At 40.6% G+C, this 19,592-nt stretch overlaps 1 protein-coding gene and 1 pseudogene across 8 annotated transcripts in view; one reads left to right on the top strand and one right to left on the bottom strand.

Annotated features, from left to right (window-relative positions):
- The window catches only part of SAP130 (Sin3A associated protein 130), a 119,838-nt gene that overhangs the window by 68,207 nt on the left and 32,039 nt on the right, over positions 1-19,592 (bottom strand). The gene's annotated exons all lie outside the window — the stretch shown is intronic.
- On the top strand, positions 1,589-5,401 carry LOC119543980 (annotated as a pseudogene).

Raw genomic sequence — 19,592 nt, 5'->3', positions numbered from 1 at the left:
CATACTGTACCAGAAAAAACAAAGTGCTCAAAGACCTATAAGAGTCATCAAAAGGACATTCAACCGGCTTGAAGGGGTTATTACTAGCCAGATGTGGGATAAATGGATGAAAAAGAAAAGTGACTTTGATCAACAAACACAATGAATAAATAAAACATTCATGAGCCCATGGTGACAACCCTCCTTTCATAAATAAGAAATCAGTCACTAGGTCAGTGAGATGAAATCAGTTACCCAAGGTTATGCAGCTACAAAGTTAGTAAACTGACTTCTCCGGAAAGTAAGGGATTCATACACAAGTGGACTTGTGACCCTTCTCCAGTGCTTAGCTGGGTCCTTGCTTGACTTCTTTCATGTGAGGACAAGAAGTATGGCAGGCAGCGACCAGTTTGGTATTTTTCTCTTCTTTTCTCACAGAACAGTAGCAAGGAAAACAAAAAAGAGGAACGCACTAACTCTGACAGAACTAGGAAACACGTGGAATATCAAACCATACAACAGTAGCAAAACTGCAAAAGGCAGTGATAATACAGCAGGGACACAGAAGGAAATGGAGAAGATTCCATAGTTACCATTTCAAGAATAAAATTCAGGAAAGCATCATCCTCCAAAGTGAGGAGAGCACATTTTGACAGATGAAACTAAAACCTCTTCTTTGTAATTGTGGGAACAGAGCTGGCAGCAAAGGTAGTAGATTCCGAGATCCAAGAAGCAAAAGCAGGAGGGTCGAATTAGGAATCACATGGACACAGAGAAGCCCTGTCTGTGGCAGGCAGTGTGGGGAGACCCAAGGAAGTAGGAGCCCTGCCCTGCTGAGCCGTCTGTCTCCAATGGCCAGAAAGGAGTAATGGCCAACATCACTCAAGCTCGGGATGCCGAGGTGTCATCAGGGACATTTCTCCTGGGCCAATATGTAGCCCAGGCCAACACAAGAAGCAGTTACAAAGAGCTGAGCCAGGAAAAACTCAACCTATTCAAAGATGAGTACTCAGGAAAGAACTAACACAAGATATACTTAAAGCTGCTACAAGAAAAAAAAGGTGGAAAGAAAAGGGGAAAATTCTACTAGAAATGCTTCCACTGAGCAGCTGAAAACTGTGCCATGAATTTTAAAAATTAATGAAATGACTGCTTCTATGAAATGAAAACACAAAGCAAAGATAAAAGAGTTCACTGGAAGACAAGACAACAGGAGACAAAATAAATGGGCAAATCTCAAGAGAGCAACAGAAGAAAACCACTCAGCTGTTTCAGAAATGAAGACAAATAAAAATAGAACACAAGAGAGTGTAAGGGACAGAGAGGATCATGGGAAACTCAGCAGAACGAAAAGGAAAAAAACACAAAGTTTAAAAGGATTAGTCAAAGGATTGGAGTGCAGGCACAAAATGACAGAGTAAGAAGTTTTACAAAATCACTCCCTCTAATAGAAAAAGAAACTGGAATTAACTAAGAGGTAACCCTGGAACCAGAGTGGACATTTAGAACTACAGGAGTGCAAGAGGAAGCAAGAAAGAGGCTGCTGAGCGTTCAGCTTTTCAAAGTGCAAACAGAAACCCGTGACCAGCCTCTACTGCTTAGCTCTATGATGGCGGCTGCGGAAATGGCCACAATTGCAGCCACTCTTCCTGGATTCTTCCGGGAGGGGCCAGCTGGGGCCATGGCTGCAGAGGAAACCTCCTCCTCCAAAGGTGGCGTTGAGTCGATCTTGGGGATCTGTGAGGGACCAGCACAGAAGCTGGCCTCAGTTTCAGCCCTCCAGGCAACAGCACTTCCAGCCTCCCACCAGCATCCACTTCGATGTAAGTAGGTAGTGTTTGCGTTTTTTTCTGTCTGTGTGTGAGCATTTCCTGGCCTGGCAGACCCAAGGACACAGCACAAACCCTGGCCTTGGTTTCAGCTCTCTGCAGCAGCAGTTTCTGGCCCCACACCAGCATCTACCAGGACTTAAAGACCCAGTGCACTTTTCTCATTGGTTGGGTTTCTTCTTTCTCTTTCTTGTGTTGCTTATTCTGGCAGATCCCTGAAGGCCCATGCAGATGCTAGCCTCAGTTTCTCTCAGAAGCAGCATCTTTCGGCTTACACCAGCATTTACAGGGACACAGAGAGCCAGTGAACCTCTTCCATTTTTCCTCCCTTCTTCTGTTTTATATTTTGGGGTCTGGTTGGACCCCTGAGGGACAAGCAGGGACACTGACCTAGGTTCTGGCCTCGAAAGCAGCAGCTTGTGGCTTCCACCATCATCCCATCCATTTCCAAAACACTTTCATTATCCAAAATAGAAACTCTACATTTTAAGCTTTAATCCCCCATTATCTTTGTTCCTTGTTTTGTGTATCTGTTTTGTCTGTTAGTATTTTTCTCTTTTCCTCTCTTCTTTCCTCTCTCTAATTCTTTGCTTTTTGTTTGTTTGTTTTTTCTCTCTGTTCTTAGTTTGGCAGATTGAAGAGTGGGAAAACTAGATTTCCAGAGTGACCAAACATAATACTTAGAATGTCCAGTTCTCAACAAAAAAATTAGAAAACATAAGGAGACAGGAAAGTACGGCCCAGTCACAAGAAAAAAAGAATTCAATGGAAAATATTCTGGAGGAAGCTCAGGATCAATGAACTAAAGGAAATCAGAAAGACAATAGATGAATAAAATGAGATTTTCAATATTGAGATAGAAATTATAAAGATGATCCAAATGGAAATTCTCGAACTCCAAAATATAATAATTGAAGAGAAAAATTCAACAGATTTAAGAGCAGAACAGAGGAAGAAGAAGAAAGGATCAGCAAACTCAAAGAAAAAACAATTGAAATCGTTCAGGTTCAGGAACAGAAAGAAAAAGAATGAAAAAAAATCATGGAGCCTGAGGAACATATGGGACACATCAAGTGTAATGATACACACATGAAAGGAGTCCTTGAGGGAGAAGAAATAGAAAAGGGGCAGGGAGAAGATTCAAAATAGTAATGGGAAAAAACTACCCAAATCTGATGAAAGTTATGAACATGCATATCCAAGTTCCTTAATGAACTCAAACCAGAAGAGCTCAAAAAGATCTACACTGAAACACATTATGACCAAACTGTCCAATGTTATGGATAGACAGAGAATCTTAAAGGCAGCAAGAGAGGAGCAAAGTGTCACATAGAAGGGATCCTTTATAAGACTAACACCTGATTTTTCAACAGAAGGCAGTGGGAGGACATATTTGAAATGCTGGGGGGAGGAAAAAAACCATTACCAGAGAATGTCCTTCAAAAATGAGGGGAAATTAAGATACTTCCAAAAAACAAAACAAAAAAAAACAAAAAACAACCAAAAAAAAAAAACCTGAAGGAGTTTATTAACACTAGACCTGCTTTACAGGCAATGTTCAAGAGAGCTCTCCAAGTTGAAAAGAAAGGACACTAGACGGTGTCTTGGTGCGTAATGAAATAATAAAGAACTCTGGTGTAAGTAACAGTATGGGTAAATACAAATGCCAGTATTATTTCATTTTTCATTTGTAATGCTGATTTTTACCTCTTATAATTAAGGCTGAAAATTCCAATCCATATAAAAGCAGCACAAATCTTTAGTTACTGGGCACACATGCATAAAGATGTAATTTGTAACATAAACATACATAAAAGAGAGGCATAGACAGATACAGGTATTGTGTGTGCGTAAGCTACTTAAGTCAAGTTGCAATCAATATAACTAAACTGTAATAGATTTAGGATGCTAAATGTAATCCCCATGGGACAATTAAAAATATCTAAAAAGGGAGGCTAGGGTGTTACCGCTGGTGCTACACTACATCTTGGGCTTCTGCAGTCAGTGAAACCTGGGGCTGGTTAAGGGGGCTGCTGCATGGTTTATGGGCCATGGAGCTAGTTGGAGATGGTTTCACAGTACCCAGTGGATGCGGATTGATCCTATTAAGATACTAATGCTATCACTGTCTCCTACAATGGAAGAAAGGAACATTGTGAAATGCCTGAAAAACGAAGGTGAAGCTGTGAGTGCTGGAGATGCATTATGCGAAACTGAGACTGACAAAGCTCTGGCTACCTTAGTTGCAAGTGATGATGGCATCTTGGCCAAAATAGTGGTTGAAGAAAGATCTAAAAATAAAAAGCCAGGTTCACTAATTGATTTGATGGTTGAAGAAAGAGGAGACTGGAAACATGGTGAAATTCCCAAAGATATAGGTCCTCCCTCACCAGCTTCAAAACTATCAGTGCCTCTCCCGCCACCAGAACCACAGATTTCTAGCCCTGTCAAAAAGGAACACACACAGGAAAACTACAGTTCCATTTAAGTCCAGCTGCTTGTAATATTCAGGACAAACATGCACTTGATGCTAGCCAGAGCGCAACCACTGGCCCTCGAGGATATTCACTAAAGAGGATGCTCTCAAACTGGTAGAACTGAAACAGATGGGCAAGATCACAGAATCCAGGCCGCTCCAAGCCCTTCCAACCACTCCTGCAGCAGCACCTTTGCCCACACAGGCTACAGCTGAGCCCTCTGTATCCTGGCCACTGATCTCACCAGTATCAACTCCTGGACAACCTAATGCATTGGGCACAATCACTGAAATCCCTGCTAGCAATATTAGCACAGTTATTGCCAAGAAGTTAACTGAATCTAAAAGCACTGTACCTCATGCACATGCTACTGCTGACTGTGGCCTTGGAGCTGTTTTAAAAGTAAGAGAAGATCTGGTCAAAGATGACATTAAAGTATCAGTAAACGATTTTATCATCAAGGCAGCAGCTGTTACTCTTAAACAAATGCCAGGTGTTAATGTAAGTTGAGATGGAGAAGGCCCAAAGCAACTGCCCTTTATTGACGTTTCAGTGGCTGTGGCAACAGATAAAGGTTTAATTACACCAATTATAAAAGATGCTGCTGCCAAGGATATACAAGAAATTGCCGACTCTGTAAAGGTCCTAAAAGGAAAGCAAGAGATGGAAAGTTGTTACCTGAAGAGCATCAGGGAGGATCTTTCAGTAAGTATTTCCAACTTGGGGATTTTGGGCATTGATGAACTTACTGCAGTTGTCAACCCTCCTCAAGCCTGCATTTTGGCTGTTTGGAGATTCCGGCCTGTGCTGAAGGTCACTCAGGATGAAGAGGGGAATGCCAAACTGCAGCAGCATCAACTCATAACTGTCACAGTGTTCAGTGACAGCCAAGTGGTAGCTGATGAACTGGCTACCAGGTTTCTTGAAAGTTTTAAAGCAAACCTTGAGAATCCTATCAGACTTGCCAAGTCTTCAGAGATAAGAGGTTGGTCTTTGGTTCAGTTAATTGTTTAAATGTTACCAAGAAACATATACTATAGCAAAATGATAAGGCTATTTAAGTATGAAGAATATGAAATGTTTATTTAAGGTGAAAGATTTGGCCCAAGTTGTCATCACTGGGTTTAGTGTTACAGAACACTAAAGAGAACATTTGGTTGGACAGATACATCTTTTAACTGCTATACAAAAGGGTATCTGTAAATCAAATGATATTTTTGGTTTATTTGAAAGTTTTAGACTATTTGAGAATATACAATTAATTGCAAAATCAAAAAATTGTTAGAAATCTAACTTAATTTGTGTTCGAGTTAGAGGTGATCTTGAAAGAGATGTCCATTAATCTTAGCAGTGGGACCTTACTTTTACAAGCACCGTTCTAGATTTACTTGAACAATTTAAAATGTAAATAAGTTTATTCTGGATAACAGTAAACAAATAAGGATCACATTGTATTAGGGGTTGTGGCAACATTACTGAATTTTTTATATTATAAAGCAATATATTTAGGGTAGTTTCTGTCAGTCATATTTTTCACTTCCATAATACTGTGAACTTCTAAAGAGGAAGAATAAAATAAATAAAAATGGAGAGAAAGAAAGACCAAAAAAGTTGTGTGTGTTTGAATGGATAACTATAGTTAAAATATCTAAACTTTCAGATAAAAATTCTACACCTTTGTGCTGAATTGGAATATATTTTAAGGTGTTACCACCTGCGAAACATTTTAACATAGTGTTGATTTAAACACAAAACATTGTTTCTTAGTGCATTTTAATCAAATTTGTATTGTGCAATAAAATGTGAGAAAATAATTTTTAAAAAATACTTAAAACATCTACACTAAAGGAAAGGATAAGTGATTCAAAATAGGTCATCAAAAAAGATCATCTAAACAAACAGGAACGCATCATGACAAACAGGAAACACAAGTTCAAAGTAAACCCAAACATAGTAGAAGAAAGGAAATAATTAAGACCAGAATGGAGATAAATGAAATGGAGAACAGAAAAACAACTGATAAAGTAAACAAAACAAAAAGTGGGTTCATTGAAAAAAATCAAAGTTGACAAACCTTTGGCTAGACTGGCAATGAAAAGAGAGAAAAGATGCCAACAACTAAAATCAGAAACGAAACTGGTGACATTACTATTAACCTTACAGAAATAACAATAAGAGAATATTACAAATGACCGTATGCCAATCGTCATGAAAAAATTCCTAGAAATACATCAATTATCCAAACTGACTCAAGAACAAGCAGACAATGGCAAGAAACCTACATATAACATGCACAGAGATTGAATCAATAATCAAAAACCTTCCAGCAAAGAAACATCCAGAACAGGATGGTTTCACTGGTGAATTCTAACAAACACTTAAAGAATAATACCAATCCTAAACTCTCCCGAAGAATTTCAGAGGAAGGAATACTTTTTAATTCATTCTGTGAAGCCAGTATTACTTTGACACCAAAATCTGATAAAGACATCACAAGAAAAGAAAATTACAGATTAATATTCCCTTGGCTATATATGCAAAATTCCGTAACAAAACACAAGCAAACTAAACCTAATGGTATATTAAAAAGAATAGGAAAGTTCACTGAAATGTTGCTATATTATGTAACTTTCTTGGGGTAAAGTAGGAACATGTTGGAAGTTAAGCAGTTATCTTAGGTTAGTTGTCTTTTTCTTACTCCCTTGCTATGGTCTCTTTGAAATGTTCTTTTATTGTATGTTTGTTTTCTTTTTAACTTTTTTTTTCATACAGGTGATTTGAAAAAAGAAGGGAAAGTTAAAAAAAAAAAAAAAGAAAAGAAAAAAAGACAAACAAGGGGAAAAAAAAAAAAAAAAGATGTAGTGCCCCCTTGAGGAGCCTGTGGAGAATGCAGGGGTATTCGCCTACCCCACCTCCATGGTTGCTAACATGACCACAGACATAGGGGACTGGTGGTTGGATGGGTTGAGCCCTCTACCATAAGTTTTACCCTCGGGAAGACGGTTGCTGCAAAGGAGAGGCTAGGCCTCCCTGTATTTGTGCCTAAGAGTCTCCTCCTGAATGCCTCTTTGTTGCTCAGATGTGGCCCTCTCTCTCTGGCTAAGCCAACTTGAAAGGTGAAATCACTGCCCTCCCCCCTACGTGGGATCAGACACCCAGGGAAGTGAATCTCCCTGGCAACGTGGAATATGACTCCCGGGGAGGAATGTAGACCCGGCATCGTGGGATGGAGAACATCTTCTTGACCAAAAGGGGGATGTGAAAGGAAATGAAATAAGCTTCAGTGGCAGAGAGATTCCAAAACGAGCCGAGAGATCACTCTGGTGGGCACTCTTACGCACACTTTAGACAACCTTTTTTAGGTTCTAAAGAATTGGGGTAGCTGGTGGTGGATACCTGAAACTATTAAACTACAACCCAGAACCCATGAATCTCGAAGACAGTTGTATAAAAATGTAGCTTATGAGGGGTGACAGTGGGATTGGGAATGCCATAAGGACCAAACTCCACTTTGTCTAGTTTATGGATGGATGTGTAGAAAAGTAGGGGAAGGAAACAAACAGACAAAGGTACCCAGTGTTCTTTTTTTACTTCAATTGCTCTTTTTCACTCTAATTATTATTCTTGTTATCTTTGTGTGTGTGCTAATGAAGGTGTCAGGGATTGATTTAGGTGATGAATGTACAACTATGTAATGGTACTGTAAACAACCGAAAGTACAATTTGTTTTGTATGACTGCGTGGTATGTGAATATATCTCAATAAAATGATGATTAAAAAAAAAAAAAAAAAAAAAAAAAAGAATAGGAGAACCTAAGATGGCGGCTAGGAGAGACAGGGCAAAAAAACACCTCTGTGTAAAATACTAGATAGAGGCCAGAAAGTGACCCAGAACAACAGTTTCAGCAATGCACCAGCCGGACAAGGTCTGCTAAAACCACACGGACCGTGTACTTGGTGAAACCGAGAGTCTGCGTTCTGAAACGAGTGAGTGAGCCTGCTGAATGTCCGGCAGCCATGCTGCGGCGTGGGGAAAACGTGGGTTGGCGTTTGGAGGCGGACTAGTTCTTTTTTAAAAAATCCCAGAAGCAGCTGCAGATACAGCAGCAAGAACCACACAGTGAAGGGCAGCAGGAAAGGGCTGTGCGAAGGCTTCAATATCTGTAGTGGAAAATAGCCTTTCGCGCAGTTGCTGCTAGAGCGAGGAGGGCAGAGGTGAGACAAAAGAGGAAAAAAACACGCCCCTTGCAGCCATCTTCCCAGTGGGCTGGGAACGCTCCTGCCTGGCCGGGAGCCACAGCCCAGAGCTGTGCCAAGGGACCCAGTGTGATGGGAAGTGTTTCCAGCAACACCGCACACACACCACAGTATCGGGCGTGGACAATAGCCTTTCATGCACCCACAGCTAATTGTCCCAGAATTGGGAAGGCGGAGCTGTGTGAAAAGGGGGAAATTAACATGCCCCATTCAGCCATCTTTACAGCAGGCTGGGAACACCCCTGCACGGCCCAGCGGCCCAGGGCTTCCCTTGAAGGATGGTGCGCACTTGTGATGTAGCACAACCTTCCCTCAGCAGAGGCCCTAGAAGGTCATGGCTTAGAAGAGGAACCCACCCAGAAATCTGAGGGACCCTATGCCAATACCAAGGACTTGTAGGTCAGCGGCAGAGACAATCTGTGGTGAGACAGAAATGAAGGTTTAGACTCTTGCAACAGCCTTAAATCTCCAGGAACACCTGGGAGGTTTCATTATTAAAGCTGCCCTGCCTCCCTAACTGCTCAGACACAGGCCCCACATTCAGGGCAGACTGCACCAACAACACACCCAAACTTGGTGCACCAATTGGACCCCACAAGAATCAGACCTCCACACACCACAAAGACAAAGTTGGGTGGAACTGACTTGAGGGGAATAGGTGACTCGCGGATGCCATCTGCTGGTTAGAGAAAGTGTACGCCACCAAGCTGTAGATCTGACAAATTAGAGATTGGTGTCTGAATAATCCTTCATCTCTTAACAGAACCCTATCAAGTAAAGCAAATGCCAAGAGGCCAAAACAATAGAAAATTTTAAAGCATATGAAAAACCAGACGATATGGATAACCCAAACCCAAACACTCAAATCAAAAGATCAGAGGAGACACAGTACTCGGAGCAATTAATCAAAGAACTAAAGAGCAATTAATCAAAGAACTAAAGACAAACAACAAAAGCATGGCACAGGGTATAAAGGACATGAAGAAGAGCATGGCACAGGATATAAAGGACAAGAAGAAGACCCTAGAAGAGCATAAAGAAGAAATTGCAAGAGTAAATAAAAAAAATAGATGATCTTATGGAAATAAAAGAAACTGTTGACCAAATTAAAAAGATCTTGGATACTCACAGTACAAGACTAGAGGAAGCTGAACAACAACTCAGCAACCTCGAGAACCACAGAATGGAAAATGAAAGAACAAAAGAAAGAATAGGGAAAAAAACTGAAAAAATTGAAATGGATCTCAGGGATATGATAGATAAAATAAAACGTCCAAATATAAGACTCATTGGTGTCCCAGAAGGGGAAGAGAAGGGAAAAGGTCTAGAAACAGTATTCAAAGAAATTGTTGGGGAAAACTTCCCAAACCTTCTACACAATATAAACACACAAAGCATAAATGCTCAGCGAACTCCAAATAGAATAAATCCAAATAAACCCACTCCGAGACATATTCTGATCAGACTGTCAAATACTGAAGAGAAGGAGCAAGTTCTGAAAGCAGCAAGAGGAAAGCAATTCACCACATACAAAGAAAACAACATAAGAATAAGTAGTGACTACTCAGCGGCCACCACGGAGGCAAGAAGGCAGTGGCATGACATATTTAAAATACTGAGAGAGAAAAATTTCCAACCAAGAATACTTTATCCAGAAAAACTCCCCTTCAAATTTGAGGGAGAGCTTAAATTTTTCACAGACAAGCAAATGCTGAGAGATTTTGCTAATAAAAGACCTGCTCTACTTCAGATACTAAAGAGCCCTACTGACAAAGAAACAAAGAAAGGAGAGAGAGATATAGAGAAATTTAACAGACATATATAGAACATTACATAACCAAATAACCAGGATACACATTCTTCTCTAGTGATCACGGAACCTTCTCCAGAATAGACCATAGGCTGGGACATAAAACAAGCCTCAATAAATTTAAAAAAACTGAAATTATTCAAAGCACATTCTCTGACCACAATGGAATATAGTTAGAAGTCAATAACTATCAGAGACTTAGAAAATTCACAAACACCTGGAGGTTAAAAATGGGGAGGAGATAAAAACACTCCTGGATAATCAAAAGCTGAGGGACTTCACCACCAGTAGATCAGTCCTATAAGAAATGCTAAAGGGAATCGTGGAGGCTGAAAGGAAGGGACACTGAACAACTGACTGAAACCACACGACGAAATAAGGACTTCCAATAAAGATCATATGGTAAATAAGAATACCAATACTACTGTATTTTTTATTTGTAACTCCACCATTTACTTCCTACAGGATCTAAAAGACATAAAGTATAATGATAAATCAGTAGTTTTGGACTCAATGTAAAATATGTAGTTTTTGACAAGAAGTACATAAAAGTGGGGGAATGGAGGAGTATAGGAACATAGTTTATGTGTCCTATTGAAGTTAAGTTGGTATCAAAGAAAACAAGATTGTTATAGAATTAAGATGTTAAATTTAAGCCCCACGGTAAACACAAAGGAAGTATCAGAGAATATGATCATAGAGATGAAAAGTAGAGTATGGGTTATGAGAAGTGGGGGAAGGGGCAATAGGGAGTTAATAAGAAAAGCGTGTAGGGTTTCTGTTTGGGGTGAAGGGAAATTTGTAGTAATGGATGGTGGGAAGACGGCATTGCAATATTGTGAATGTGATGAATTCCACTAAATGGAATGCTTGGAAGGGGTTGGAATGGGAAGATTTTTGCTGTATGTATGTTTCCAGAACTGAAAAAAAAAGACAATCTAAATAGATACTGACAGTTAAATGCCATAGATGATCCTGGATGAGATCTAAGAATAGAGGAGAAAAGGCTCAAAAGCACACAATTGGGACATAAGAAAAAAATGAAATACAGAATGTAAGCTTTATATCAATGTTAAATTTCTTGAATTTAACTACACTTAATATGATTACATAAATGAATATTCTTGTTCATAGGAAATGTATATGTGAATTATATTATTTGTTCAAGGATGTGTGCAACTTGCTCTCATATGTTCAGAAGACAGAGCAATAAATGATGGATGATAGGGAGGAAAGGAGGGGGGAGGGAAAGAAAGAAATGGTAAAGTGACAAAATATTAAAGGTGACAGATTGGGGTATTGGTTGAGGGGGGTTGGGATATGCTGGAGTTCTGCATATTTTTGCAACTGTTACTGTAAGTTTGAATTTATTTCAAAATAAAAATTAAAAAAAAAAGGATATACACCATGATCCAGTGGGATACATCCCATAAATACAAGGGTGAGTAAATATACAAAAATCAATCAATATGATATACTATGAAATAGAACGAAGGAAAAAAACACAATAATCTCAACAGATGCAGAAAACAAAATCCAGCACCCTTTCTTGATCAACATGCCCAGAAAAGCAGGAATAGAAGCGAACCTTCTCAACATGATAAAACCTATTTGTGAAAAACCCACAGCTCACATCATAGTCAATGGTGAGAGACTTAAAGCTTTCCCCCTAAGATCATGAACAAGACAGGAATGCCTCTTTCACCACTGCTATTCAATACTGTACTAGAAGTTCTTACCAGAGCAATGAGGCAAGGAAAAGAAAAAGTATCTGTGTCAGTTTGAATGTATTATGTTTCCCAAAATGCCATTATCTTTGATGCAATCTTGTGTGGGTGGACTATTAGTATTGATTAGATTGTAATTCTTTGAGTGTTTCCATGGAGATGTGACCCACCCAACTGGAGGTGATAACTCTGACTGGATAATTTCCATGGAGGCATGGCCCCACGCATTCAGCATGGGCCTTGATTAGTTTACCGGAGCACTACATAAGCTCAGACAGAAGGAGCGCGCTTGCTACAGCCAAGAGGGACACTTTGAAGAATGCACAGGAGCTGAGAGAGAAGCTGCAGTTTACAGAGACATTTTGAAGATAGCTGTTGGAAGGTGACACTGACATTTTGGAGAACGCCATTTTGAAACACAACCTGGGAGCAGGCAGACACCAGCCACGTGCCTTCCCAGCTAACAGAGGTTTTCCAGGTGCCAATGGCCATCCTTCACTGAAGGTACTCTCTTGATGCGTTACCCTGGAACTTTATGGCCTTAAGACTGTAATTGTGTAGCCAAATAAACCCCCTTTATAAAAGCCAACCCATTTGTGGTATTTTGCATAACAGGCATCATTAGCAAACCAGAACAGTATCCAAATTGGAAAGGAAGAAATAAAACTATCTCTAATTTGCAGATGACATGATCTTACATAGAGAAAATCCAAAGGAATCCACAAGAAAACTATTAAAGCTAAAAAATGAATTCAGCAAAGTGGCAGGGTACAATATCAACACATAATATACAATTGTGTTCCTATACACTAGGAATGAACCATCTGAAGAGGAAATTAAGAAAATCCATTTACAAATGCATCTAAAAGAATAAAATATATAGGTATAAATTTAACTAAAGATACAAAAGATGTATTTACTGAAAACTACAAACACTGCTGACAGAAATTAAAGACCTAATTAAATGGCAAGACATCCCAAGTTTCAGAAATTGGAAGAGATAACACTGTTAATATGGCAATATTACCAAAAGCAACATACAAATTCAAGGCAATCGCTATTAAAATTCTAGCAGCGCTTTTTGCAGAAAAGGAAAAACCATTTCTCAAATTTATATGGAACTGCAAAGGGCCCCAATAGCCAAAACAATCTTGAAAAAGAAGAACAGGACTGGAGGACTCACACTTTCCAATATCAAATTCTATTACAAAGTGATAGCAAACAAAACAGTGTCATACTGGTATAAAGACAGATCAGAAAAAGAACTGAAAGTACCGAAATACACCCAACTCATGTAAAGTCAACTGATTTTTGCCAAGGATGCTAAACACATGCAATAGAAAACGAACTATCTCTTCAAGAAATGGTGCTGGGAAAACTGGATGAAGAACGAAGTTAGATCCTACCTCACATCATATACAAAAACCAACTCAAGAAAGAACAAGGGCTGGACTGCATCCAAGACGGTTGATTAGGGAGAGGCTGGGCTCAACTCTCTCCCAGAGAAACAACAAGAGTTCAGGTAAAAACTGTCCCCAGCAATGGATCTACAGCTCTGGAGATAGAGAAGAGTGCTCTACAACACCCAGGAAAGTGCAGGGCAAAGAGATGGAGAAGCTGCAGTGCGAGACTGTGAGTAATTTCCCTCATCCCCAGCTCCAGGCACCCAACCCCCACACCGAGGACAGAAAGCCTCCAGTTCTCTGGTTTCTGGCAGGCAGCTCCAGACTGAAAGCGCAGTGAAGGTCCACTCTCCTAAAAACAGGGTAGAACACAGTCTAGCACTGTGCCAGCTTTTGGTCCATGAATTTGGACTTCTGGGACCAGTGATTTCAATCCATCCTGCTGGGACACAGCTACACCACTGCCTGGTGCCTACAGCTATAAATAGCCTGCCTGCTGAGGGAACAGGTTGGCAAAGATCACCAACTGCTGGCAGGTGAGAAAAGTGTACCTCCGGAAAGAAGCCTAAAAGGCTTTTGGGAGACGAGGTCCATATGCTGGGTGGGCCAGGAAAGTGTACCCATGGGGAGTGGAATTAAAGACTTTTAGGCATCTTTACCTGGCCTTCTCCCTGGGGCCCTGAAGAGCTGGTGCATGCCTCTTTGTGGGTCCCAGGCCCAGCCCTGGTTGGGTAATACTGATGAACCAAAGTAGCAAAGAAGAGAATTAACACAAGGCCAGTAAACAACAAAAGCATTGAGAAAAGAGAATCCAACATCAGAGTAAACTCACCAATATAATCCAATGCCCTGAAACCAGCAAAAAATAGAGAAACTAAGAGAAAAACTCAAACACATTTTGGAAAAAAACATTTTGAAACTAGAATCCAGGAGAAGAAGAACCAGCAGACATTTCCATGTGCCCTCTCATGACAGAAGAACCCCAGATGCCATCGGCCTTTCCTCAGAGAAGGTATCTACCTCTTGATGTATTAATTTGGACATTTTCATGGCCTTAGAACTTTAAATTTGCAATCACATAAATCCCCATTTAAAAAGCCAACACATTTCTGACATATTGCATTCTGGCACCTTTAGCAAACCAAAACAGATTTTGGTGCCAGAGAAGAGGGGTGCTGCGATTTGCAAATACCAAAAATAGCGGACTGGTTTTATAAATTGGGTAAGAGAAAGATTCTGGAAGAATAGTGAGGAGCTTGATGGAAAAGGCCTAGGTTGCTCTGAAGAGACTACTGGTAAAAATATGGACTGTAAAGATACTTCCAATGAGGCTTTAGGCAGAAATAATGAATGTGTCATTGCAAACTGGAAGAAAGGTAACCCTTGTTTACAGTGGCAGAAAATTTGGCAAAATTAAGTCTTGATGGCAGATGAAAGGTAGAATTTGAAAGTGACGAGCTGTAATACTTTGTTGCAGGGATTTCCAAATTAAAATTGCAAAACGCAGCTTGGCGAGAGACGGGGAAGATGGCGGTATAGAGAGGAGTGGAAGCTAAGTAGTCCCCCTGGAACAACTAAAAAAAACAGAAACAACTAGTAAATAATCCAGAATAACTGTGGGGGGCCAAACGAGACCGTCCACTCATCATACACCAACCTGAATTGGGAGGAATGCCCGAGAACACAGCATAAAATCTGTAAGTAAAACCTGCGGATCCAAGTCGTGAGGCCCCCTCCCCCATAGCCCGAGCTGCAAAGCCTCGTGATGCCAGAGAGAAGCTCTCTCCCAGCAAGCAAATATAGCTCAGGTGAGCTCCAACTGGGGTTTTAAGTAGCGAGTGTGAACTGCTCACTACAGGTACGAATACCCGAAAAAAAAGACGGAGGCTTTGGGTGGCAACTGACCTTGGAGAGCCAGAGGGTCACCTTGGACTAGGTCTGAAGGAGACTATCTGTTTCTTTTTTGGCTCAGTGGAGAAAGCCCCAGCCATTACAGTTCCCAGTGCTGTGACTCAAAGAAGAGTGGAGACAGCACAAGCAGAGAGAGAGACCATTGAAATGCTAATGACCCCCCTCTAGGGGGTCTATCTTCTCTAAGAGGAAAGGGGTGGGGCCCTTTCCATTCAGAACCAGACCCCAGAGCCTGGGGGAACACGGCCATACTTCCTTACACTAGTCAAGAATTATAGGTTAACAGGCACCACCTGCTGGGCAGGAAAGCACAGTGGCTTGAGGCATTACAGGGTGGAGCAATTTTCTAAGACACACCCGCAGGGAAACCAGATACTGAATATTTCTTCCCTCTGGGACCTGAGCCTGTTCTGGTCTGGGAAAACCTGATTGGGGTAACCAAGGAAACCATGCCTAGACAAAAGAAAATTACAATCTACACTAAGAAAAACAAAGTTATGGCCCAGTCAAAGGAACAAACGTACACTTCAACTGAGATACAGGAATTTAAACAACTAATGCTAAATCAATTCAAAAAGTTTAGAGCAGATATTGCAAAAGAGATAGAGGCTGTAAAGAGAACACTGGGCATACATAAGGCAGAAATCAAAAGTTCAAAAAAACAACTAGCAGAATCTATGGAAATGAAAGGCACAACACAAGAGACGAAAGACACAATGGAAACATACAACAGCAGATCTCAAGAGGCAGAAGAAAACACTCAGGAAATGGAGAACAAAACACCTGAAAGCCTACACGCAAAGGAGCAGATGGAGAAAAGAATGAAAAAATATGAGCAACGTCTCCGGGAACTTCAAGATGAAACAAAGTACAAGAATGTACGTATCACTGGTGTCCCAGAAGGAGAAGAGAAGGGAAAAGGGGCAGAAGCAATAATAGAGGAAATAATTAATGAAAGTTTCCCATCCCTTATGAAAGACATAAAATTACAGATCCAAGAAGCGCAGCGTACTCCAAACAGAAGAGATCTGAATAGGCCTACGCCCAGACACTTAATAATCAGATTATCAATGTCAAAGACAAAGAGAGAATCCTGAAAGCAACAAGAGAAAAGTAATCCATCACACACAAAGGAAGCTTAATAAGACTATGTGCAGATCTCTCACCAGAAACCATGGAGGCAAGAAGGCAGTGGTGTGATATATTTAAGATACTGAAAGAGGAAAATTGCCATCCAAGAATCCTATATCCAGCAAAGCTGTCCTTCAAATATGAGGGAGAGCTCAAAATATTTTCTGACAAACAGACAATTAGAGACTTTGTGAACGAGACACCTGCCCTACAGGAAATACTAAAGGGAGCACTACAGAGTCACAGGAGAAGACAGGAGTACGTGGTTTGGAACACAATTTTGGGAGATGGTAACACAGCAACGTAAGTACACTGAACAAAGATAACTATGAATATGGTTGAGAGAGGAAGGTTGGGAGCATGTGAGACATAAAGGAGGAAAGATAAAGACGGGGACTGTCTAACTTGGAGAAATCTAGAGTGTTCACCAATTGTGATTAAATGTACAAATATGTTCTTTTACGAGGGAGAACAAGCAAATGTCAACCTTGCAAGGTGTTAAAAATGGGGAGGCATTGGGGGAGGGATGCAATCAACGTAAACTAGAGACTGTATCTAACAGAATCATTGTATTATGCTTCCTTTAATGTAACAAAGGCAATATACCAAGGTAAACGCAGGTAAGAGGGGGGGATAGGGGAGGCATGTTAGACAATTGACATTGGTGGTGGTGTCTGACTCTTTACTTTGATTTAAGGTTATTTTTCCTTTTGCTGCTTCCTAGCTGTCATTTTTCTTCCTCTTTCTTTTGCCTCTCTACCTTCGACTCTCCCTCCTGCCTTGTGGAAGAAATGTAGACGCCCTTATATAGATAGTGGTGAAGGTGGTGAACACATAAATATATGCCCATACAGAGAATCATCAATTATTTACTTAGGATGGAATGTATGGTGTGTGAACAAAACCATATTAAAAAAAAATGGGTTGATGACAAAACCTTGAGGGCAATATACTGAGTGAAATAAGCCAGACACATAAGGACAAATATTGCAGGGTCTCACTGATAGGAACTAATTATAATATGTAAACTCATAGACATGAAATATAAGGTACCAAGATATAGAACGAGGCTTAAGAATGGGGAGCGGTTGCTTAGTATGAGCAGAATGTTCAACTAGGATGAACTTAAATGTTTGGAAATGAACAGAGGCGTCAGTAGCAAGATGTGAGAATAACTAACAGTGCCGAATGGTGCAAGAATGAGGTGGAAACGGGAAGCTCAGAGTCATATATGTCACCAGAAGGAAAGCTGGAGATCAAAAGATGAGAATGTATAAAACTGAATCCTATGGTGGGCAATGTCCATAATTAACTTTACAAATATTAGAAATCTCTTCCATGAACCAGAACAAATGTATGACAATACAATTAGAAGTTAATAATAGAGGAGCATATAGGGAAGAAGTATATACCTATTGCAAACTATACACTACAGTTTGTAGTATTTCAACATTTTTTCATAAACAGTAACAAATGTACTATACCAGCACTACAAGTCAACAATTAAGGGGGGTTGGTTAGGGATATGGGAGGATTCGAGTTTTGTTTTCTTTTTTTCATCTTTTACTTTATTTCTTGTCTGGAGTAATGAAAAGCTTCTAAAAATTGAACAAAAATTAAGTATGGCTATGGATGCACAGCTGTACGAGGATACCAGGGGCAACTGATTGTACACTTTGGATCTTTGGATAATTGTATGGTATCTGAAAAATCCCAATAAAAATTAAAAAAAAAAAATGCAGCCTGGTTTCTCCTTGCAGGTTATAGTAAAATGTAAGAGGAAAGGGATAAGCTGAGAACTGAACTTTTAAGAAACCAGAAATTGATAGTTTGGAAAATTCTGAGCTTTTGGGAAATAAGTACCCAGAGGATAGTGCCCCATGTGAGGATTTAACCAAACATGGAACTAGCCAGCCTGAAATCCGGACAAGCCAGGATTAGAAATGTAGCTATCCAGAAAGGATTTGTGGAAAGTCTTATTGCCTGATGGTTGGGACCCCTGAGTGCTGCATGCAAAACCAAAAAAATTGTTGTGGGATCTACATAAACGGAACCACTGCCAGTCTGGATTGAAAGAAACAGAAAAGGGACACATTGAAGGAAAACTGATTACAAAGGCAGAACCATGGAAGGCAAGGTCTAGAACCAAGAAACCTTGGGCCACCCAGAGGAGAGCAGACCCACCTGGAGTTTGCCGAGGGCTGAAGATCTTCCCCATTGTTCAGGAAGAGTGCTGCTGCCCCAGGGCTCTCAGATGCCTAGGGAATTGAGGGGAGCTTAGCTGCCCCCTTGTTCAAGAAGAAAGCTGCCACCCCAGGCCTCAGAGATGGTGGAGCACATTCCCTGGGGATTGGGGAGAGCCTGGCCGCCACCCCACTGTTCAAAGAGGGTTGCGAGTGTGCCCTGGGCAGAGTCCAGGTGTCACCTCGATACTTGAAGAGGGTGGGGACTAGAACAAGGTGGTCTCCCCAGTGTTGGAGATGTTGAAGCCCTCACCCCAGTGTTTGGGGAAAGCAGGGCTGCTGTATAAGCACTTGGAAAGGGGGGGACTTGCTGCTCTCTCAAGACTCAAGAATAAAACATCCTCTGTAGATGACTTTCAGAATTTGATATCTAATGGAATTTGCCCTGCAGGTTTTCAGAATTGTTTTGGTCCCTTGAACTCTGTTTTCCTTTCAGTTTCTCCCTATGGCATTGGAAACGTTTACCCTATGACTGACCCTCCTTTGCATACTGGAAGCAGATAACTTGTTCTAAGTTTCACAGGTCCACAGCCAGAGGGGAATTCTGCCTAAAAAAAATTTTGGTAAAACTTTGTATCTAATATTGTTACTGAAATGGCTTAAGGCTTTTGTGATATTGTGATGGAATGAATGTATTTTGCATATGGAAAGGACATGTCTTTTTGAGGTCCAGAGGGAGGAGTGCACTGGTTTGGATCTATTATGTACCCTACAAAAGCCATGTTCTTTTAATCCATTTTTGTGGGGGCAGACCTATTATGGGTAGGACCTTTGATTAAGTTGTTTCAATTGAGATGCAACCCAGCCCATTCAAGGTGGGTCTTA

Source organism: Choloepus didactylus, chromosome 9, assembly GCF_015220235.1.
Source record: "Choloepus didactylus isolate mChoDid1 chromosome 9, mChoDid1.pri, whole genome shotgun sequence".
Classification (NCBI taxonomy): Eukaryota; Metazoa; Chordata; class Mammalia; order Pilosa; family Megalonychidae; genus Choloepus; species Choloepus didactylus.
The sequence above is the reverse complement of the archived record's forward strand: the minus strand, read 5'-3'. Positions and strand labels throughout refer to the sequence as shown.